The 24,686-nt window shown below is 38.0% G+C and overlaps 1 long non-coding RNA gene across 1 annotated transcript; it reads left to right on the top strand.

The window, feature by feature from the left end:
* The first annotated feature begins 1,063 nt into the window (after window positions 1-1,063).
* LOC115833361 lies at window positions 1,064-24,388 on the top strand. The gene is made up of 5 exons (XR_004028798.1): window positions 1,064-1,074; window positions 1,355-1,358; window positions 13,798-13,809; window positions 14,267-14,272; window positions 24,283-24,388. It is a non-coding gene; the product is annotated as an uncharacterized LOC115833361 (long non-coding RNA).
* Window positions 24,389-24,686: the final 298 nt, after the last annotated feature.

The raw sequence follows: 24,686 nt of genomic DNA, 5'->3' as shown, positions 1-24,686 counted from the left end.
AATAGTCATGTAGTGAATCAGCCCAGTTCCCATTAGGTTGGTGCTTTGAGGGCATACACAGCTAGGATTCTGTCTCCATGGCAAACTCCTTGGACAGTGGATTTTGTAGTGATGGATGGAGGCATAGACAGTTTCTGATTTTCTTGACCCCTCAGTAGAAAGTAAAATTGAAAATTCTGTTAAAACTTTATTTTAAAGCTTCTTAATTTAGTATAATTGAATAATTTAACAAATGTTTATTGAGCACCTTCTATATGCAAAACATTGGGTGGGAGGTATTTCTCTGGCACTCTACTTTGTTTTATCAGTGTGTCTCCTATGTATTTCTATGTCTCTTTCTCTGTTTCTCTTCCACACCTGCTTCAAGGAAGTTGTTAGAACACACATAAACAATGTTCTCTGAGTTGTGTGGAGAGTACTATTTGTGTAATCTTCATTACCAAGTTTAATTGCAAGATTAGATCTAATTGACAGAGCCATAGGTAAATGATATCAACTTGTTTCAAAGAACAGCTGAACCAGTAGCTGACAGGTTTGGCCTTAAACTCACCTTTAAGCTCTATTTGTTAGTGTCTCATTACAGCAAAAGGGATTAATAGTGGTTTGATTGTTGCTATAACTCAAAGAAATCAACCCAAGTGTCTGAAAGAAATAATATGCCAAGATTTTTAGTGTGAGAAAAGAGAAATAATCCTGTTAACAATAGATTTGGCATTGTTTAATTTATATTTCTAATCTGCCAAGGCTCTTCATCCTCCTTCTTAGATGGTTGATGAAGTAGGTAGTATTCATATCAATAGGAGTTGAGTTGATGAAATAAGGCAAAATGATCAGTCTGATATTATCTAACACTTAAAATGCAATTTGTGCATCAACGAGCTTTGGACTTCTTAATACAGTTTCATTTGCTTCAACTGGACCTTCTTTTTCTATTTCTATGATTCATATCAGCATGAGTCTTTCTCTGTATCTTAGCACACATATATGAAGTTTCAACAGATTTAAGAGAGTTTGACCAGCTAAATGTTGCCTGAACTGTTATTAGCATTGTAATTTGTTGTATTATGGGAGTGGGTTGTTCTATTGCATTTCTCCTCATTTTCATCCTTATATAGCTTCCTAATGGCTTAATGGTCCATCTGGATCATTTCCTCTGTAAGAGTTTAAATCTAATTTCTAGTTTTGTCATCTGTAGATTTCCAATTTAAATATTTAGAAACATGACTTCATGCCATATTGCTTAAGTGGTTTAATGTAATTGTTTTGAATGCATGAAAAAAATACCTCATGCCTTATTTTTTATAAATTTTAAATGAAAGTTAATTTATACAGAATAATAATCAAACCCCTGCAGATATGTGTATCATTCAGATATCCTGCTCTGCATGGGACATCAAACATAAACAACTGAAAAATACACTTTCCTTTCACCCTGCTGCTGTTAGGTTTTGGAATTGTGCATAAGATGGTTCATCTTACACAATTAATTCTTAATTATCTACTCTAGGATGATAGCAAAGAAATGAATGAATACCAAATGTCACAGATTTCCAGGACTTTTCTGAAAGGAGGGTGAACCACTGTATTTAAAAGTAGTAATGAATATGCTCATGCAAATTTATTGCTGCACTGTGTAGGTAAATAAGTATTCCTCACTTTTACTCCTGAGCCTAAAAAAATCCAGCAAAAAAAATCCAACTGATTAGTTTTAACAGATTGTACTAGGGTGTATGTGATTAAATATAGTAACTATTAGTCAGGGTTCTCCAGAAGACAGAACCAGAGACAGACAGGTAGACAGATAGATAGCTACATAGATAGATAGATAGATAGATAGATAGATAGATAGATAGATAGATAGATAGATAGATAGAATTTATTAGGAAAATTGGCTCATGCAATTATAGAGGCTAAGAAGTCCCATGATAGGCTTTTTGCAAGCTGGCGAATGAGGGAAGCCAGTAGCTTGTCTCAGTCCAAATCCAAAGGCCTGAGAACCCAGGAAGCCAATGGTATAACTATCAGTCTGAGGCTGAAGGCTTGAGAAACTGGGAGGCTGCTGGTGTGAGTCCTAAAGTCTAAAGACCTGGGAATTTAGAGTCCTGATGTACAAACACAGGTGAAAAGGGATGTCTCCACTCCAGAAGAAAAAGAGTGAACTGCCCATTTGTTCTATCCAGGCACTCAGCAGATTGATGGTGCCCATCCACATTGGGTTAGGGCAGATATTGCTTACTCAGTCCACTGATTCAAATGTCAATCTCTTCTGGAAATACTATAACAGCCATACCCCAAGGTAATGCTACACCAGCTACTTGGATATCTCCTAATCCAGTCAAGTTAACACTTAAAATTAACCATCACAATAGGGTACTAATGAAGGAAATACATGGTTGTTGCCTTCAAGTATTTAAGGATTGTTATGTAGGACAGAATTAAACTCATTTTTTTTCTCTACATGGCAGATTTAGAAGTAGTAGGTCACACACAAGGCAGAAAAAACATTGATTCAGTAAAAGAAATATTTTCAGTGATATGAATTGCCAAACAATAGATTGACTTTCCACAGAAGACATTTACTGTACATTGCTGAATCTGTTTAATCAGAGGCCTAATTTCCTCATGGTAGACAAACATACAAGAAACTAATACATAACAGAAGATTGGTCCAGATGATTTCCAATGCTCCTTTCACCTAGAGAATCTATGCTTCTTTACTCTTAAAAACAACCAGAAAAAAATAAGCAAACAAAAACAGGAACCTTTAGAGAGTTGGTCCTATGCAATAAATAATGGGGCTAATAGCTTTGTACTGTTCATACTAATACTGGAAGATCAAAAATCTTCCCTCAAATACCTACTAATCTTGCTTGCTTCAGTGCATGGGGTTCTCATCATATAGTTTACATCTTTGGAATCTTCTGGACCCATGTATGTTTGGCCTTGATGTAAGGAATGAGGGTTTCTATATGAGTTATGAGAGCATTCCATAGGAGTCAGTTTATTTTATGAAAACTCTACCTAATCTCCTTACCACAAATTGAGCAGGTCACCTTACATAGTGCCATAAAATGATCTCTCATTGTCTACAGATAAGTAGAGACTTCTTTGGTGAAATTCCACAGACATTTATGAGCTGATTTAAATCTACCTCTCAAACCTCAACTTCTTTTTTTCAATCCATATGCTCTCGATTGAGCTACTTATTCCTCCCAAATTGCTGGGTTTCCCATAAATCTGTTGCTATATAAACACTATGCCCTTCCCAGGGATGCCAGTTTATCTCTTTTATTATTTATTGAATGCCTGAATGCCTACTTATTCCTCCAGACTTCCGTCAAATATGAAATTTCCTCAGAGAGCTTTCCCAATCTTCTGAGTAAGTCACTCTCTCTTCCATTATCCCATGGCATTTTGTAAAAGATCAATAATAACACGTGTTATTGTATTATAACTTCCTATTTCTCAGTCATCTCAAACTCCCATTATACTGAGTTTCTTGGGGCTGATGAACAGTGTTACGTTCTATATCCCCAGTGTTTAGTTCACATCCTCAGAGAGTCTTAATATTCCGTGACTTTTTTGTTGGATAATGTGTGCGTGATATGAATAATTGATAAGTATATTGATTTAATTTGTGAGTGGAAAATGTAGGGACATGTGCAATGCATGTGTCTCACTGAAACTCTGCGTGTGTCCGAAAATAGAGTGAGTGTACTAGGAGAATAACTTGAGAATGGAAGAAAGCAGAGTGGACAGCAATAGAAAGCCTTAGGAAAGGACGGAAAAACACTGAAATTAAGGATTATGTCAAGAATGCCATAGAAAAAAAAATCCTTTACTTCTGCTTGGGTTCAAAGGATTAGTTTTGAGATGCTTTGAACTAGAAGGCTTTTGGATTTTTCCACTTATAGAGAAATGTTAATACTGTCTTATGCCTTGTTGGGAAGTTGACACCCTTTATTTTCATGTGCCTAGATTCAAAAGATTTGTAAGAACTATGATCAATTGCTGAAGTCAAGTTGAAATCATAATTTTGTTTTTGTCTGTCTCATAGGCATACTTTTGCACTTCTAGACTCGTAGTGTCTTAGCAAAATTATATTACAAACAATCATGTGCCAGAGGTTAACACTGTTACAGCACAATACTTTCAGAGTTGCGTTTCTACTTAACTCTAAGCTAATACATTTTAGTGCCTGTTCCTCTAGACACAGGGTGTCATTCACATTGACTGACATAACAAAGATAAAAAAGCATCACTTCTTTGGTTAAAAAATGCAAATAAACAGTAAATGGTTTGCAAAACATCAAGGGGAATATAGGGCCATTTCATTGTATGTTTAATTAATTAACAGATATTATTTAAACATGCTGCCTCTGCACTCTAGAGACTAGAGCATTGTTAGAAGCACAGAAAAACAACTCTTGTCATTATAGCAACAGGGTTTCTTTTTTCATCATTTCCAGTTCCTGGAGATAAAGGATACACCTGGCATGTTACTTCATGTCTGAATTTTTTCGTTTTTATATATATTTGGTCTATTTCTCAAAAAACTGCATAATTTTCATTAATGCTATAAACTGTCATTATTTATTTACCATTACATTTCAAATGAGAAGGAAGAGTTGTGAAGGTCATGATAATTTTGCTTTCCTAGAGACTGTAACTCCCAGGAGAAGGGGTTGGAGGTGAGACATGCACTCACTTGAGATATAAAAGACCACAGAATGTAATTGAAGCATCATCAATTGATTTCTTGTAAAAGTGATCATATTATTTCTCATGTTTAAGTACAATGAAACTTTTACACATTTATTATGTGAAAGTAACCATGCTCAGCTTAGTATTTTGGGAGACAGAGGAATTTAAAAAATCACAATTCCTGTCCTCAAAAGGAATACTATCTAACGTGTAAAAAATGCTGTGTTTACAAATGAGTATTTTTCTTATTTGATTGCTTTAAGCAAAATGGTCATAGTATTTTAAATTTTATATATGTGATCTAGCAAATATTATGCTACTTTTACAAAGAATTCTTTCTCTCTCATTACCAGGTAAGCAAGCTTTTCAACAACATATTAGGGAATTCCTATATCAATATATTTTCCTAGCTTAAAACAGTGTAGCAAAGAACTAATAAGTTACAAATAGAATAGATAATAATTTTGGATAAGGCATCCTTATTAATTTTTGATACACAGTTTAATTTTCTAATTTACCTTGCCTATTACTAGAACACAAGACTACAACTTTTCTTGCAAGAGCAGAGTAGGATGTTTTTATTCACTAAACATCTAATAAAGAAGCTATGGGTCAAGTCATTGTCTTAAGTGAGACTCTACTTTTTATTTTATTTTTACTGCCATTACTCCATATTTCAGGCTTACTATCTCAAAATCAAATAAAACAGAATCAAGTTGGCTGTGTTTCAGAGACAGTCTAAGAGGCATCTACCCAGAACAATATTCCATTTGCATCAGCATTCCAGATGGTAGCAGATGAGTTTCCTATGTGATAAAGTATGTGTCACTAACAGCAATGACACATCCAATTGAAATCCAACTTTTGTCACCTATAACTTGTGTCTTTGGGAAAGTCATTTATCTTCTTTAAGTCTCAGTTTCAATGTCTATAAAACTGAAATAATTTCTACATGATAGTGTTATTTTAGTTTTGTTTGTTTGTTTTTTGAGACAGGGTGTGACTCTGTCACCCAGGCTGGAGTGCAGTGATGCGATCACGGCTCACTTCAGCCTCAAGTTCCCGGGCTCAGGTGATTCTTCCACCTCAGCCTCCTGAGTATCTGGGACCATAGGCAGGTGCCACCATCCCCAGCTAATTTTTGTATTTTTTGTAGATACATGGTTTCATCATGTTACCAAGGTTGGTCTCCAACCCCTAGGCTCAAGTGATCCTCCTGTTTCCACCTCCCAAAGCACCAGAATAACAGGAGTGAGCCACCACATCGGGCCTTATTTTAGTTTTTAAACACTAAAGCATCAATTACACTGTCTGGCATATATTTGATATTCAAAAAATAGTTTACTTTTACTTTTATTATTTTATTTTACATTCAGGGAGTACATGGTGCAGGTTTGTTACATAGGTATATTGTGTGATGGTGGGGGTTGGGCTTCTAATGTACCTATCACTCAAATAGTGAACAGTGCACCTAATAGGTAATTTTTCAATCCTCACCCCCCTCTCATCTTCCCCATTTTTACAGTCCCCAGTGTCTACTATTTTCATCTTTATGTCCATGTGTAGGCAGTGTTTAGCTCCCACTTATAAGTGAGAACATATGTATTTGATTTTCTGTTTCTGAGTGAATTCACTTAGAATAATGGCCTCCAGATCCATCCATGTTGCTGCAAAGGACGTGACTTCATTCTTTTTATGGATGTGTAGTATTCCATAGTGTACATATACTGCATTTTCTTTATCTGATTAAACATTGATGGACACATAGGTTGATTCCATGACTTTGCTACTGTGAATAGTACCATGATGAACATATGAGAGTGCAGATGTCTTTTTTTATATACTGAGCTCTTTTACTTTAGGTAGATACTCAGTAGTGGGATTGCTGGGTCAAATGGCATTTCTATTTTTGGTTCTTTGAGAAATCATCATACTGTTTTTCATACAGGTTAAACTAATTTACATTCCCATCAACAATGTGAGTGTTCCCTTTTCTCTGTTTCACTCGCTTCCAGGCTTTGTGTGAGCAATAAAGCATTTTAATCACCTGGGTGCAGGTGGGCTGGGTCTGTAAAGAGAGTCAGGGAAGGGAGATAGGGGTGGGGCCGTTTTATAGGATTTAGGTAGGTAAAGGAAAATTACAGTCAAAGGGGGTTGTTCTCAGCGGGCAGGGGTGGGGGTCACAAGGTGCGCAGTGGGGGAGATTTTGAGCCAGGATGAGCCAGGAAAAGGAATTTCACAAGGTAATATCATCAGTTAAGGCGGGAACAGGCCATTTTCACTTCTTTTGTCATTCTTCAGTTACTTCAGGCCATCTGGATGTATACGTGCAGGTCACGGGGTATGATGGCTTAGCTTGGGCTCAGAGGCCTGACATTCCTGTCTTCTTATATTAATAAGAAAAATAAAATGAAATAGTGATAAAGTGTTGGGGTGGCGAAAATTTTGGGGGTTGGTATGGAGAGATAATGGGCAATGTTTCTCAGGGCTGCTTCGAGCGGGATTAGGGGTGGTGTGGGAGCCTAAAGTGGGAGAGATTAAGCCGAAGGAAGATTTTGTGGTAAGGGGTGATATTGTGGGGTTGTTAGTAGAAACATTTGTCGTGTAGATTTATTGGTGATGGCCTGGATATGGTTTTGTATGAATTGAAAAACTAAACAGAATAAGACAAGGAGAAAAACAGGTATTAAAGGACTAAGAATTGGGAGGACCTAGGACATCTAACTAGAGAGTGCCTAAGGAGGTTCAGCCTAGCCCTGCCAGCAAAGATTATTTATTTACTTTAAGAGGGAGTTAAGAGTGGCGGTTTGGAGATAGCACCAGGAGATATCAGCTGTGATGGCTTGGAGAAATAGTGAAAACCAGCAGTGCAAACAAGAACAGGGTATTTATGAGTAGTTGAGAACAGTCAATAGGAGTATGACTGGACAGAAGATAGTAGGGATGACAAGTTTTTTGGGGCACAGTCCAAGTTGGTCTGGTGTCTGGAATGAGGCTGGGCCCTAATAAAAAGGAGCGTCTATACAGGAGCTTAAATGGGCTGTACCTTGTAGCATTCCGAGGACAGGCCTGAATTATGAGAAAGGAAAGAGGTAAAAGTACTGTCCAGTCCTTTTTAAGTTGGAGGCTGAGCTTGGTGAGGTGTCTTTAAAAGACCATTAGTCCGTTCTACCTTTCCTGAAGATTGAGGACAGTAAGGGATATGAAGGTTCCACTGAATACCAAGAGCCTGAGAAACTGCTTGGGTGATTTGACTAGTAAAGGCCGGTCTGTTATAGGACTGTATAGAGGTGGGAAGGCCAAGCTGAGGAATTATGTCTGACAGAAGGGAAGAAATGACCATGGTGGCCTTCTTAGACCCTGTGGGAAAGGCCTCTACCTATTCAGTGAAAGTGTCTACCTACAGCAAGAGGTATTTTAGTTTCCTGACTGGGGGCATGTTGAGTAAAGCCAATTTGCCAGTCCTGGGTGGGGGCAAATCCCTGAGCTTGATGTGTAGGGAAGGGAGGGGGCCTGAATAATCCCTGAGGAGTAGTAGAATAGCAGATGGAACACTGAGAAGTGATTTCCTTGAGGATAGATTTCCATGGTGGAAAGGAAATGAGAGGTTCTAAGAGATGGGCTAGTGGCTTGTAACCCACATGGAAGAGGTTATGAAATGACAACAGAATAGAATGGGCCTGTGAGGCTGGAAGGAGATATTTTCCTTGGTCTAAGAACCATTTGCCTTGTGTGGGAAGAGATTGATAGGTGGAAGTTTCAGCTGGGGAGTAGGTGGGAGTGGCCAGATGAGAAAGAGAAAAACTGGAAGTGAAGGATGTAAGTTGGAACGCTAGCTGCTTTTTTAGCTATCTTATCAGCATAAGCATTGTCCTGAGTGATGGGATCTGATGCCTTTTGATGGCCTTTGCAGTGAATGACTCTAGTTTCCTTTGGAAGTGAAGCAGCTTTGAGAAGTGTTTTTATTAAAGAGGCATTAATGATAGAGGACCCTTGTGTAGTGAGGAAACCTCTTGCATGGTGGTGCAGGATATGGAAGGCATATTTAGAGTCAGTATAAATATTGTCGTGTAGTTCTTTTACAAGAATGAGGGCTTGACTTATGGCAATGAGTTTGGCTTGCTGAGAGGTAGTGGAGGCGGGCAGAGCAGTAGTCTCAATGATAGATGTGGAAGATACTATAGCATAGCCTGCCTTTGCTGGCGAGTGGCGATTAGGCCTGGTGGAACTGCCATCAATAAACCAAGTGTGTTCAGGGTGAGGAACACAGAAGAATATGGGGAAATAGAGTGAATATCAGGTGGCTCAGAGAGATACAGTCATAGGGGTCAGGTGTGGTATCAGGAATAATGTGGGAGGCCGGAATGAAGTCCGGGCCAGGATCAATGGTAATTGTGGGAGACTCAACGAAAAGTGATTACAGCTGAAGGAGCCAGGGAGCAGAAAGTATATATGTCAGCTGTGAGGAAGAAAATAGATTTTAGAAGTTATGAGAACTGTAGAGAGTGAGTTGAGCATAGTTTGTGATTTTAAGGGCCTCTAAGTGTATTAGGGCAGTGGCGGCTACCACACGCAGACTTGAGGGCTAGGCAAAACAGTAAGGTCAAGTTGTTTGGATAAAAAGGCTACAGGGCACGGTCCTGGTCCTCGTGTAAGAATTCCGACTGCACAGCCCTGCACTTCAGCTGTGGATAATGAAAAGGGTCGGAATGAGTCAGGGAGAGCTAAGGTGGGGGCCGTCTCTAAAGCTGTCTTCAAGGAACGGAAAGAGGAGTGGGGAAAGGATTTAGGGTCTATGGGGTCAGCTAGGTTTCCTTTTGTGAGTTTATATAATGGTTTTGTTAGGATGGCAAAACCAGGTGTCTAAAGTCAAAAGTATCCAACCATGCCTAGGAAAGAAAGGAGCTGTTGTTTTGTAGAAGGTGTTGGGGCTTGAGAGATCAGTCAGACACGATCAGCAGGGAGGGCACGGGCATTTTTATGAGAATTATGCCGAGATAGGTAACAGATGAGGAAGAAATTTGGGCTTGACTGAAGTAATGGGGGCTGTCTGTGAAGCCTTGCGGCAGTACAGCCTAGGTAATTTGCTGATCCTAATGGGTGTCAGGGTCAGTCCAAGTGAAAGCGAAGAGAGGCTGGGATAAAGGGTGCAAAGGAATAGTAAAGAAGGCATGTTTGAGATCCAGAACAGAATAATGGGTTGTGATGGGAGGTATTCAGGATAGGAGTATATGGGTTTGGCACCACGGGGTGGATAGGCAAAACAATTTGGTTGATAAGGTGCAGATCCTGAACTAACCTGTAAGGCTTGTCTGGTTTTAGGACAGGTGAATGGGGGAATTGTAAGGAGAGTTTATAGGCTTTTAAAGGCCATGCTGTAGCAGGTGAGTGATAACAGGCTTTAATCCTTTTAAAGCAAGCTGTGGGATGGGATATTGTCATTAAGCGGGGTAAGGGTGATTAGGTTTTAATGAGATGGTAAGGGGTGCATGATCGGTCACCAAGGAGGGAGTAGAGGTATTCTATACTTGTGGGCTAAGGTGGGGAGATACAAGGGGAGGATGTGAAGAAGGCTTTGAACTGGGGGAAAAGGCAGCAATGAGGCATGGCTGTAGCCCAGGAATAGTCAGGGAAGCAGATAATTTAATTAAAATATCTCGGCCTAATAAGGGAACTGGGCAGGTGGGGATAACTACAAGGAGTTCTTAAAAGGGTATTGTCTAAGTTGGCACCAGAGTTGGGGAGTTTTAAGAGGTTTAAGCCTGGCCGTCAATACCCACAAAAGTTATGGAGGCAAAGAAAACAGGCCCTTGAAAAGAAGGTAATGTGGAGTGGGTAGCCTTCATATTGATTAAGAAGGGGACGGACTTACCTTCCACTGTGAGAGTTACCTAAAGTGTCTGTGATGTTCCAGGAAGCTTCCGAGGTGATTGGGCAGCATCAGTCTTCAGCCGCTAAGCCAAGAAGATCTGGGAAGGAGTCAGCCTTGGGCCAGAGTTCCAGAGGCTCTGGGAGTGGCTACCAGGTGAGTTGGACAGTCCAATTTCCAGTGGGGTCCCACACAGATGGGACACGGCTTAGGAGGAATCCCAGGCTGCAGGCATTCCTTGGCCTGGTGGCCAGATTTCTGACACTTGTAGCAAGCTTCTGGGGGAGGCAGGCCTGGAGGAATGCCTGGCCACTGAGGTTGAGGCATTTGGAGTTCTTGTGTGCTGGAGATGTGGCTGGGGTTTGACTCAGAGTGGAGGTAAGGAATTGCAACTCAGAAATATGTTGCTACTTGACTGCCTCTACTCTATTATTGTACACCTTGAAGGTGAGGTTAATTAAGTCCTGTTGTGGGGTTTGAGGGCTGGAATTTAATTTTTGGAGCGTTAATGTCAGGAGCAGATTGGGTAATAAAATAAAATGTATATTGAGAATAAGACGGCCCTCTGACCTTTCAGGGTCTAGGGCTGTAAAGCGTCTCAGGGTTGCTGCCAAACGAGCCATGAACTGGGCTGGGTTTTTAGATTTGATGAAAAAGAGCCTAAACACTAACTGATTTTGGGAGAGGTCAGGTAAAGAAAAAGGAGCATTAACTTTGACTATGCCTTTAGCTCCAGCCACCTTTTTAAGAGGAAATTGCTGGGAAGGTGGGGGAGGGCTAGTAAGCTGGACCAGGTGTGAGGAGGGGAGGTGATAAAAGGATTATAGGGTGGGGGAGTGGAGACTGAGGAAGAATTGGGACCTGGCTTGGCCTGGCAAGGAGCACCATGGGGAGGAGGGGAGAGTTCAGATGGGTCTGTAGAAAACGAAGATTAGAAAGACTCAATGATGCTTGGGGTTGGGACTGAGAGGACAGGCAGGAGGGAAAGAAGGAGGATTTGGGATGAGTTGCATTGGGAACAGAGACCAGGGAGGGAACAATGTGTAATAATGAAATTATATTACACATTTTTCAAGATGAACATATAATGAATTTCCTGCAACAAAAGGGTTTATGTTTCCGGAAGAATTTTGCCAGTGAAGGTAGTAAAAGCATTATTGTGGTCAAGCAAAACATATTTGTTACAGCCTACAACAATAACTTTTTAATAAGAAAATTATATTGAACTTTGCAAAAATAGTTTTTAAATGAACAATCACAAAAATTACTTTTTATGCTGTAAGTATTCAATTAACAAGTTTTCTATTAAGAAACTTGTTAATGTTTTCTATATTTGTTAATATTTACTATGTTGTCTATATAATCTTCAAGATACGGGGAGAAGGTATTCAGAGAATATGTCATATAAGTTCCTTACTCTTAAGAAGCTTTGAATCTAATTAGGGAGACAATAGCTTACAAAGTGAGATAGAATATAACTCAGGACTAAGCTGCATAATATGAATTCTAAGTGTTGCACATATTCTGAGAAGAAAGAGATATTTTGTCTCCAGAGTAACTGAAGATGCCTTCAAGCAGGGAATGGAATGTAATCTGGACTTCAATGGAAATGTGGAATTTGCATAGGCAGAATAGGGCTGCACTTATATACCATGTCACAAACAATATAGAAGCAAAGTCCTTGAATGGTGAATTCGCATAGCACATCAATGTAAAAAGAACTAGGAGCACATTGTAGTGAAAATGAAGGCTATAGAATTATAATAGAGCACATTTTAAACCGTGAAACACAGCCAGAGAAATGTGAACTTAATGTAATAGGAAACAATATAGAACGGAATAACTTGCTAGCAATTTCCTGGCTGTGATATATGGAGATTCAATGCAAGGACATCAAGTATCTTGTAAGCATTGTGAAAGAGGACCCCAAAATCACGAAGTCAAAGGGAAAAGTCAAACCAGGAACTGCACAGGGCAAACCTGCCTCCATTCTATTCCTAAATAAGATAACTACAAAGATTAAAAAAAAATAAAAAGCTACACACCTCCCTCACAATTTGCCCACAAGGAAATTCCTTATGGACAAAGGACATACAGAGCTCAAAATCATTCCTTGGCTCACTTGAGACAAATACATATCTGATGGCTTCCTTTGCCCTATTGTTTTACTAAGTCAGCCTAAGGCATAAGTGACTATTCCTGTAAATTGTGTATTCAGTGAAAGGCTAATCAGAAACTCAAAGGAATGCAACCCTTTTCTCTTTTCTACCTATGATATGGAAGCCCCCTAACTGCTTGAGTTGTCCCACATTTCTGGACAGAATCAATGTACATCTTACATATTATATATTAATGGATGTCTCATGTATCCCTAAAATATGTAAAACCAAGCTGTGCCTCAACCACCTTGGGCACCTGTCGTCAGGACCCCCTGAGGCTGTGTCATTGGCATGCCCTTAAACTTGTTAAAATAAACTTTTTAAATTGAGACTTGTCTCAGATAGGTTTTGGTTTACAAATTGGTGACCAATGAAAGGGACTCTGAGCAGAGGTGTCCCTGACTTTTGACAAATCTCCTGTCATACTCACAATTTGAAGGCAGAATTGAGATGACTTAATAACTAAGTACAAATCTAAGATGTTTGCTGTTGATAGTTTATATATTTCAGTCTTTAGAATAAACTTTCAAGATGTCTATGTACTCTTAAAATAAATGAACCTTTGATCTCAGTATTACCCCAGCAGATTACAGAGGTGCCTCAGTCACTGTAAGGTAAGCTGAAGAGTAGGCTAAAGATACTGCTGTCTGGCATAAGATTGAAATAAGTTAGTTTTCCTGTATTTGTGAAAAAATATTGAATGTGCTATTAAAACATTAGAAATTGAACAATAATCAGTAGATACATTTCAATAAAGCATTATGGAAATTTCTACTATTTTATAAATTTTTGCTGATGTTTCTATTATTAAGTGTATCTTGATCTAGATCCTAGTCTTTCATTTTTCTAGATTTAATTTAGAACTCTTCATTCAAACTCACTGTAAATAATTAGCTTGGCATATGTCTCAGCTATGTCAGGTATACAACATCAAACCATCTTGACATCAAAGACCTTTCTAAGTTCTTGTAGTTGTCAGAGGCTTAATTCTGTTTTAGCCAAGGGCTGTTTATCTACTCATTTTGAGTAATCAAAAGGATAGTTATAGTTCTCTCTGGCTTCCAGTAATGTTGGAGGGTCTTTCATTTTGGATTTTTTAGTTGAAATACATCAAATGATATTTTCATTTTAGCTAGAAGAGAAGGCTATTAAAGATAGAAGGCATGTTTCTATTTCAGTTTGAAACCCAAATATCTTGATTTTTATACCAGAAAGTTGACTACATTTTTGAGAATGAACAAAGTATTTCCTACTAAAATACATTCTTGCTACTACATAAAGTAGGCATAATTTCACGTAAAATATGATTTTCTTAGGAATACTGTAGCAACCTGTTTTAGAACAGCTTGATTTAATATCATAAACTATTTGCTATATCATAAAACTTCCAAGTTATTACAAAATTCCATGGGCACTCTGATTTGAGGAGGTAGCTAATTCCCTAACCAATGTAATATAATTTTATATAACAGATTTTTTATTTCACTAAACATTTATTAAGTGTACACCAGGTACTCTGCTTGACTCTGAGGAGACAATGGTAGAAAAGCCAGGCCAGGCAGTGGCCTTTACAGAAATGGAATACAGCTAACCAAAGAGGTGAAAGATCTCTACAATGAGAATTACATGACACTGTGAAAAGAAAGCAGAGATGACACAAACATTCCATTCTCATCAGTAGGTTGAATTGATATTGTTAAAATGGCCATACTGTCCAAAGCAATTTATAGATTCAATGCTATTTCTATTAAACTATCAATAACATTCTTCACAGAATTAGAAAAAAACTATTCTAAAATTCATATGTAGCCAAAAAAGAGCCCAAACAGCCAAAGCTATCCTAAGGAAAAAGAATAAAGCTGGGGGCAGCACATTACCTGACTTCAAGCTATACAACAAGGCTACAGTAACCCAAACAGTACAGGACTAGTACAAAAAATAGACACATAGACCAATGGAAAAAGAAAAAGAGCCCTGGAATAAAGCCACACACCCACAACTATCTGGTCTTCAACAAAATTAACAAAAGCAAGCAATGGGAAAAGGACTCATTATTCAGTTATTGGTGCTGGGATAACTGGCTAGCCATATGCAGAAGATTTAAACTGGACCCCTTCCTTACACCATATACAAAAATCAACTCAAGATGGGTTGAAGACTTAAATGTGAAACCTATAAAAACTCCTGAAGAAAACCTAGTGTATTAGTGTATTCTCACATTGCTAATAAAGATATACCCAAGACTGGGTGATTTATAAATGAAAGAGGTTTAATTGACTCACAGTTCCATATGGCTGGGGAGACCTCACAATCATGGTGGAAGGTGAATGAGTAGCAAATTTATGTCTTGCATAGCAGCAGGCAAGAGCTTGTGCGCAGGAATTCCCATGTATAAAATTATCAGATCTCATGAGACTTATTCACTACCATGAGAATAATATAGGGGAAACTGCCCCCATAATTCAATTGTCTCCACCTGGCTACACCCTTGAAACATGGAGATTATTACAATTCAAGGTAAGATTTGGGTGAGGACAGAGGCAAACCATGTCATTCCACCTTTGGCCCCTCCCAAATCTCATGCAGTCACATTTCAAAATCAATTATTCTTTCCCAACAGTCCTGCAAGGTCTTAAGTCATTTCAGCATTAATTCAAAAGTCCATAGTCCAAAGTCTTATTTGAGACAAGGCAAGTGCCTTCCACCTATGAGCCTGTAAAATCAAAAGCAAGCTAGTTACTTCCTACATGCAATGGGCGGGGGGGTGCAGAACCATTGGGTAAATACACCCATTACAAATGGGAGAAATTGGCCAAAACAAAGCAGCAAAAGGCCCCATTTGAGTCCAAAATTCAGCAGGGTAGTTATTAAATCTTTAAGCTCCAAAATGATTTTCCTTGATTCCATGTCCCATATTCAGGTCACATTGATGCAAGAGGTGGGCTCCCACTGCCTTGGGAAGCTCTGCCCCTGTGGCTTTGCAAGGTATAGCCCCAGCTCCCAGCTGCTTTCATGGGCTGGTGTTGAGTGTCTTTGGCTTTTTCAGGTGCATGGTACAAGCTGTCGATGGATCTACCATTCTGGGAACTGGAGGATGGTGACCCTCTTCTCACTGCTTCACTAGGCAGTGCCCCAGTGTGGCCTCTGTGTGGGGTCTCCAACCCCACATTTTCCTTTTGCACTGCCATAGAAGTTGTTCTCCATGTGGCCCCACCCCTGCAGCACACTTCTGCCTGGACATCAAGGCATTTCCATACATTCTCTGAAATCTAGAGGGAGGTTCCCAAAACTCAATTCTTGACTTTTGTGCACCTGCAGGCTCAACACCATGTGGAAGCTGCCAAGGTTTGGGGCTGAGCTGTACCTTGGCCACCTTTAGCCATGGCCGGAGCAGCTGCAACACAGGGCGGCAAGTCCCTAGGCTGCACACAGCAGGGGTGCTCTGGACCCAGCCTAGGAAACCATTTTTTCCTCCTAGGCCTCTGGGCCTGTGATGGGAGGGGCTGCCATGAAGGTCTCTGACATGCCCTGGAGACACATTTCCCATTGTCTTGGTAATTAGCATTCAGCTCCTCATTACTTATGCAAATTTCTGCAGCAGGCTTGAATCTCTCTCTCCAGAAAATGGGTTTTTCTTTTCTACTACATTGTCAGGCTGCACATTTTCCAAATTTTTATGCTCCGTAACCTCTCGAAGTCTTTGTGCTTAGAATTTTCTTCCACCACATACCCCGTATCATCTCTCTCAAATTCAAAGTTCCACAGATCTCTAGGGCAGGAGAAAAAATGCCACCAGTCCCATTGCATAGCAAGAGTGACCTTTACTCCAGTTCCCAATAAGTTCCTTATCTCTATCTGAGACCATCTCAGCCTGAGTTTTATTGTCCATGTTACTATCAGCATTTTGGTCAAAGCCATTTAACAAGTCTCTAGGAAGTTCCAAACTTTCCCACATTTTCCTGTCTCTGAGCCCTCCAGACTGTTCCACCCTCTGCCTGTTACCCAGTTTCAAAGTTCCTTACACATTTTCAGTTATCTTTACAGAAGCACCCCACTCCCAGTACCAATTTAATGTATTAGTCTGTTCTTACACTGCTAATAAAGACTTAACTGAGACTGGGTAATTTATTTAAAAAAAAAGAGTACTAGTTTACTCATAGTTCCATATGGCTCTGGAGGCCTCACAATCATGGCGGTAGGTGAATGAGGAGCAAATTCATATCTTACATGGCAGCAGGCAAGAACTTGTGCACAAGAGCTCCCATTTATAAAATTATCAGATCTTGTGAGACTTATTCACTACCAACAGAGCAGTATGTAGGAAACTGCCCCCATTATTCAATTACCTCCACCTGGTGCCACCCTTGACAGGTGGAGATTATTACAATTCAAGGTGAGATTTGAGTGGGAACACAGCCAAACCAAATCACCTAGAAAATACCATACTAGACATAGGCCCTGGCAAAGATTTTTGACAAAGATGCCAAAAGCAATTGCAACAAAAACAAAAATTGACAAATGGGAGCTAATTTAAGAGCTTCCACACAGCATAGGAAACTATCAACAGAGTAAATGTAAACAGACAACCCAAAGAATGGGAGAAAATATTTGCAAACTATGCATATGACAAAGTCCTAATATCCAGAATCTATAAAGAACTTAAATTAGTAAGCAAAAAACAATCTAAATGAAAAGTGGACAAAGATATTAACAAACACTTTTCAGAAGAGGACATACATATGGCCAACAAGCATATGAAAAAATGCTCAACATAACTAATTATTAGAGAAATGCAAATCAAAAGCACAATGTGATACCTCCTCACACCAGTCAGAATGGCCATTATTAAAAAGTCAGAAAATAACAGAAACTGGTGATGCTGTAGAGAAAATGGAAGGCTTGTACACTGCTAGTGGGAATTTAAATTAGTTCAGCCACTGTGGAAAGCAATTTGACAACTCCTCAAAGAACTTCAAACAGAACTGCTATTCGACCCAGCAATTCTGTTACTGGGTATATACACAAAGGAATATAAATAGTTTTACCATAAAGACTCATGCACACGTATGTTCGTCAAAGCACTACTCAAAATAGCAAAGACATGGAATCAAACTAAAGGCCCATTAACCATAGATGTGATATCAAAAATGTGGTAAATATACACCATGGAATACTTCACAGACATAAAAAAGAACAAATCATGTCCGTTGCAGGAATGTGGATAGGGGTGGAGGCCAGTATCCTAAGGGAACTAATGCAAGAAGACAAAATCAAATACTATGTGTTCTCACTTATATGTAGGAGCTTATCATTGAGGACACATGGACACAAAGAAGGGAACAATAGGTACCAGGGCCTACTTGAGGGTGGAAAGTTGGAGGAAGGTAAGGATCAAAAAACTGCCTATCACATACATGCTTATCGCTTGAATGATGAAATAATATGTACACTGAACCCCTGCAACATGCAATTTATCTACAGAACCAACCTGTATATGTACCCCTGTACCTAAAAAGTTTTAAAAAAGGAAACATGTAGTCCAATGGATGACAGATACTTCTTGATATGGATACCAGGAAGGACAAAATCTTGAGTACAACTCTTATCAGAGAGAATAAAAGATGTACAAGCATTCAGAGTACAGTGGATTAAACTTTATTGTGACTAAAGTCAAATTTAATTACTAAACTCTTTTCTGAAAGGCCTGATAAACCTATAAAATGTTTGTTTCCAACACATTTTAAACAGGAAACAATTTTTGCACAAAATATAAAGTGGGGTAATCTCACAAAGATAAAGTAGCCTCAAGAAAGCCAAAGATCAGAATATGAATTACCTCAAACTATCAACTGCTGATTAGATATTGAGAGCAGAAAAAGGTCTGTTGAATCTGATGATGTTAGGGACAATGGTTTGCAGTAGACTTGTGGGATGCTAAATCAGATTCAAAGAATACAGCAGAGTCTGGGTGGTGAGAAAATGGAGGACAGATGATAAAGATTAAACATGAGAGAAGGTTGATAGAGAAAAGAAGAGACATTTCTAGAATGGATGATTAGGTTAAACAAAGTTAAATTTTGGCATTTTTCTCCTAGTGTGGATGGACCCAGACATGTTTAAAAGTAATGATCAGTTTTTAAACAGAAAGCATAATAAAAGTTTTGTTTGAAAAAAAATCAATGTTTAGCACATTCTATGTTTTCATGAAGGAATATGTAATAGAAACAACAGCCCCAAACTCTTAATATTAAATTTCACATTCCTCAGAAAAAGTTCTTCTCAGTGGTCATTAATTCTTTGATCTAAATGGTACATCATGGCAAATGCTATTTAGCCATGTGATAATAAAATGAAAACTCCTTAGTTCTAGAAATGAGACTTTAGGAAGGATTTATGTCCTGACTAGAACTGTCAGAAGAACAAAAAGCAAGTATAATTTGAATATCATCGGAACATTTGACCTATTAGTTGGGATCCATTTGTTTAAAAGTCATCATTTCTTGTGAACAAGGTTATTTTAGGAAAAGAGGGATGGTAATAAAAATTACTATTCTTTCTAGTTTATTAGAAGCTTCATTTAATACTGATATATATTTTTTTATTTTCTGGCAAAACTTACAATCTGCATAATTTACCTTTCTTCTCTACTTCTGCTTCCATAATTCATCATAGGAATTTGGTTCACTGGAATGTTTTCCATTCGTTATGTGTAACACATTTAAAACATTTTAGAATGCTGGTCGTTGTTAAGTTTCTGAATTAGAAGGAGAGCTATGTGGAATTTTAGGGTGTTTGCCTATTTTTTTGAAGTTTGAATTTATTTCCAATTTTGAGTCAGATAGCTGTACATTTGAAACTGGAGTCTTAATATACTAGATATGCACAACATTGAATTTAAAATGTACTAATATTCCAAAATGCAATAAAATTGAAAATATAAAGAATACCCTTGAAATTAAAGGACTTCATTTTACTGATTTTGCCTATTTCCAAAGAGGACACATTTTTGCTATGAAAGAGCATACCTATAACCTATTAAATAACTTTACAATAATCCACAATTCTCTTGAAAGCGAGGTATAGAAAGATAAATTCATTTGTAGAATGAATTCCAGACCCTATTCAATCAGAACCTTTGCAGTCATAGAATTTTAAAAGATCACAATTCCACAAAAAGAATATCTACCAAACTATATCAGTGGGAAAATAAGAAGGATCTTCTGTCATTTCAGTTGTCCTTTTTTTTTTATAAACAGGGATCATAATATAGTATATACCATTTTTCCACGTATAGAAATTGTTTAGTTTTATTAAGCATTACTAAAAGAATGAGTAGAATGTTAAATTAGTTATATAACTCCAAATCATGTTAAAATAGTATTTTTTGTGAATGTTTTTTGAGAAGACACTGTAGTGATATTATGATGAATATTCAGGTTTAGATGTGAGATACTGTTTCTTTAACACTTTATCATTTTATGACATTTTAATTTCTCAGTGAGTATGATTAATACTACTTGGAAATAATTTATCACTAACACTAATTCAAATGGTGGGTCATCTCTAAAAATCAGTTGGCAATAAAACTGATATCCTGCTGATATCCTGCTAGTTTGATGTATTAACATACACTCTCATTAATACTATGTTTATCCTTGTTGACAGATATCACATTTGCTGGTTTTAAAAAGGGTGTCCCCTTCAGTTCAAAGACATCTTGGTCTTTAGAAAACTAAATTATGCTAAAGCCAGAGACTGATGCATACAAGCTTATTCTTGGCTGTATATTTAAAGCAATCAAATAGTTGAAGTTTCATCTCTCTATTGTGTATTCTGCTATAAAAGGACTAGTGTAATGAATCATGCGGTACTGCAAAGGAGCAAGTTTTCTTTTTGTCTTAATTTCCTATTAAATTTTGCTAGCAATTGCAGTGACAATAAAAGTAGGTTATGCCTATAAGCTAAAATCAGGAATCACTTGCCAAGAAATCTATACTGTGTACATAATTTAAATATATCAAGTTGTTTGTCTTTAGAAAATAAACTTTTCTACTGGCTTCCACCCATAAAACTGGTCTTTTAAAAAATATCAATATAGAGTGTAAAGTGACTTATTTCATGAGAAAAAAATTCTCCAAAAAATGCCATGATGTTTTCAAAATTCATTTGCTACTGAAGCATCCTGTACAGTAAGAACAGAAATAGATAGGCAATAATGCTATGCTACCACCACATAAAAGGCAAGATGAACCAAATCGTGAGATTGACTCCATTTCTCTCATAGTGGCATTTATTTGCAATATTTTTTTTTCTGCCCAAATGTAGGCTTAGCCATTCATAGAGATGTGCCAGCTGTAATGAATTCACCAAAGATGTTGTAGAAAAGTTGTGACCCTGTTCCCACACCCAGTATTTCTAGATATTGGTATTAATTGGTATGGTCAACCTGAATAGTAAAACTACGGGGGATCAGCCTTCCTCTCTCACAATAATGACAACAATGTTCTTGTAATCTTTTCAACTTTCAACAAACATGTATTAAGTAATTTTCATGTTGCCGGCTCTGTGTTAATTGCCAACAACACAAAGAAAATTAAAATGTGGTCTCTGACCTCAAGGGACTGTTCCTAAAGGGACCTAATGCTTGAGTGGAAGTAAAAATGATCAAGCAATGTTGACAAATGTCTTACTATAGGATTTAAAACCGTTTAATGGTTGTTGATGAAAAGAGTAAAACTTTGCAAAATATTTTAAGAGATTTATTCTGAGCCAAATATGAGTGATCATGGCCCATGACACAGCCCTCATAAGGTCTTGAGAACACGTATCCAATGTGGTCAGGGTGCAGCTTGGTTTTTTACATTTTAGAGAGGCATGAGACATCAATCAAATACACCTAAGAAATACATCGGTCCAGAAAGGTGGGACAACTCAAAGCATGGGTGGGGGTGGCGGGGTGGGGTGTCTTCCAGGCTGTAGGTAAATTTAAACATTTTCTGGTTGACAATTGGTTGAGATTATCTAAAGACCTGGGACTGATAGAAAGGGAATGTTCAGGTTAAGATGAAAGATTGTGGAGACCAAGGTTCCTTCAAAGTCTTATAGTGGCTACCCTTAGAGGCAATATATGACAAATGTTTCCTATCCAGATCTTTAAAAGGTTCTAGATCTTTAAGTAATGTCTTTAGGATTGGGAGGGCCTGGAAGAAAAAGATCTAGCTATGTTAATAGAGATTCTTTACAGATCCAAATTTTCCCCCATAAAGGAAAGCTTTGCAGGGCCATTTCGAGATATGGCAAATAAACATGTTTTGGGGTGAAATATTTTTATTTTCTTCCTTGTCTTGTAATGTTATGCCAGAATCAGGTTGGAAAATAAGTCACAATATATTGTTAAACCCATCTGATGAGAATTTATTGTTTGTAGGCCATGACTCCCCAGACTTCTTAGACAGGAATTTGGACAAGATAAAAAAAAAAAAAAAATTAGAGCTTAGTCATCATGGTCTTTTTCAGGCCAAGCTCCAAAGTCCCCATGGATACAGATATTTACCAAATGTAATTTATTTTGCTATAGTACATCACAATATGAAGATGCCTACAAAGGGAAATTCTGTTATTGTCATATCTCTTGCTATTTTCTTCTAAACCTCACATAGCCTAAGATTATTTCATACCACCTGAGAAGGACAGAAATCCTAGAGAGTTATCTTGAATATAATACTTGAGCTGATTAATGTGAAAAAATGATATGACTCAAAGTTAAGTACCACTGAGTCACAGACAAATCTAGGTATCAACACAAATGAATCTAGCCTGCAGGGGTCAGAAGAGAACATTTCATGGTTGAGGCCCAATAAGAATTAGTCACTGGGGGGTTCCACTTTATAAAATACTACGTTGTAACAGTTTTTGAAAACTTACTGGAAACACTAATCTTTGCTGGCAACGACAGTTACTTGTTCTCCATTTATAATCCCTGAGATAAAAGGCGTGTCATATAGGAGAGAATGTTTATTTTTCATTTATTCAGGACTTATTCTCTGTTAAACACTTAACATATATTAAATCTAATCTTCGTATATACCCCCATTTTACAAATGAGAAAACTGAGGCCAGAGAGGCAAGGCCCATGCTCTAGTATTAATTAGTAATTGGTGGGCCTGGGATTCCAGCCAAGGTAGGTCTGACTGCAAATTACCATACTGTTTTTAGTTTGCCGTGATACATTGAAATAAGTAGCGGAATGGTAGAGAATTGTCCAGACCTACAATTACTGCAGAAATGTGAAAGACTGATCTTTGCTGAATATTTCAATGCCTTTATCTCCCCTTTCTTGGCAGACTTATTTACAATAATAGGAATTGTATAGTTTTAAGTATAATCTATTGACATCTGAAAAGAGAAAATGAGGATTTAGCTTGTGGTAAGCAGAATAATGACCCTCCAAAGATATCCACACCACAACTCCTGGGTCCTGAATGTTACCTTACATGTCAAAAGTGATTTTATATATGTGATTAAAGCTAAGGATCTTGAGATGGGAAGACTTTCCTGGATTATCCTGGTGGTCCCAATATAGTCATATAATTATATGAGTCCTTAAAAGTGGAAGATGAAGGGAGAAGAGCGTGTTAAAGAGATATATGGCTTGAGAGATAGTAAACATGCTATTGCTGTCTTTGAAGATGAAGGAAGGAGATCATGAGCCAAGGAATAGAAATGATCCTCAAGTTAAAGCCAGCAAGGAAAAGGGGATTTCATTCATAACAACCAATCACAAAGAACTTGAATAATCATGGAAATACGTTCTCCCTTAGAACCTCTAGAAATAAATGTAGCTCTGTGAGCATCTAGTTTTTTTTTGTTTGTTTTGGGTTTTGTTTTGTTTTTGAGACAGAGTCTTGCTCTGTCGCCAGGCTGGAGTGCAGTGGCCCGATCTTGGCTTATTGCAACCTTCGACTCTGGGGTTCAAGCGATTTTCCTGCTTCAGCCTCCCGTGTAGCTGGGACTACAGGCACGTGTCACCACGCCCAGCTAATTTTTGTATTCTTAGTAGAGACAGGGTTTCACCATGCTGGCCAGGCTGGTCTCAATCTGCTGACCGCATGATCTGCCTGCCTTGGCCTCCCAAAATGCTGGGATTACAGGCATGAGCCACCGTGCCCAGCCGAGCATCTAGTTTTTAGCACAATGAGATCCATGTCATACTTTTGACATACAAAACTGTGAGATAATAATGTACTGTAAGTTTCTAAATTTGTGATAATTTTTTAGGTCAGCAATAGAAAACTAATGCATACTTTTCACACACATACGCCCCCCCCCCCCACACACACACACACTTCCCATTCTCCTAATATAGTTATATTGACATTTTGGTTGGTTCAATAGTTAATGTTTACATTGTCATGGCTTTATAAATGTTATAAGTGGCTGAGCCATGTACTATAATGTATTTTTTTCTTTCCCATGTGTGATGGTTAATATTGAGTGTCAACTTGATTGGATTGAAGGATGCAAAGTATTATTCCTGGGTGTGTTTGTGAGGTGGAAGAAATGTAAAGTTGGATCAGGGTGAATTTATTGATATGGGCCCACTAAGCAGGGATTCTGCATTTAATGTTGCAGCTTGGGAAGTTAAAAAAGTTCTAATAGTTTACTATAAATTCTTTTCACAACCCTATCTCCACCTGAGGCAATCTCTGATCTAATATTTGTGACCATAACTTAGATTATTTTTATATAAATGTAAATATACTGTGTGTAGTGTTTTGGATTGGCTGCTTTCCCTCAAAATAATATCTGTGAGATTAATTCATGTTACCGTGCATTGCAGCAGCTCATTTTTATTGCTGAGTCTTTTTTCATGGCATAAATATACCATAATTTATTTATCTACTTACCAATGGATAGATTGTGGGGATATTTTCATTTTGGGGCAATTATAAATG

Source organism: Nomascus leucogenys, chromosome X (assembly GCF_006542625.1).
Source record: "Nomascus leucogenys isolate Asia chromosome X, Asia_NLE_v1, whole genome shotgun sequence".
Classification (NCBI taxonomy): domain Eukaryota; kingdom Metazoa; phylum Chordata; class Mammalia; order Primates; family Hylobatidae; genus Nomascus; species Nomascus leucogenys.
Note: the sequence above shows the minus strand (reverse complement) of the source record. Positions and strands in the feature narration are given on the sequence as shown.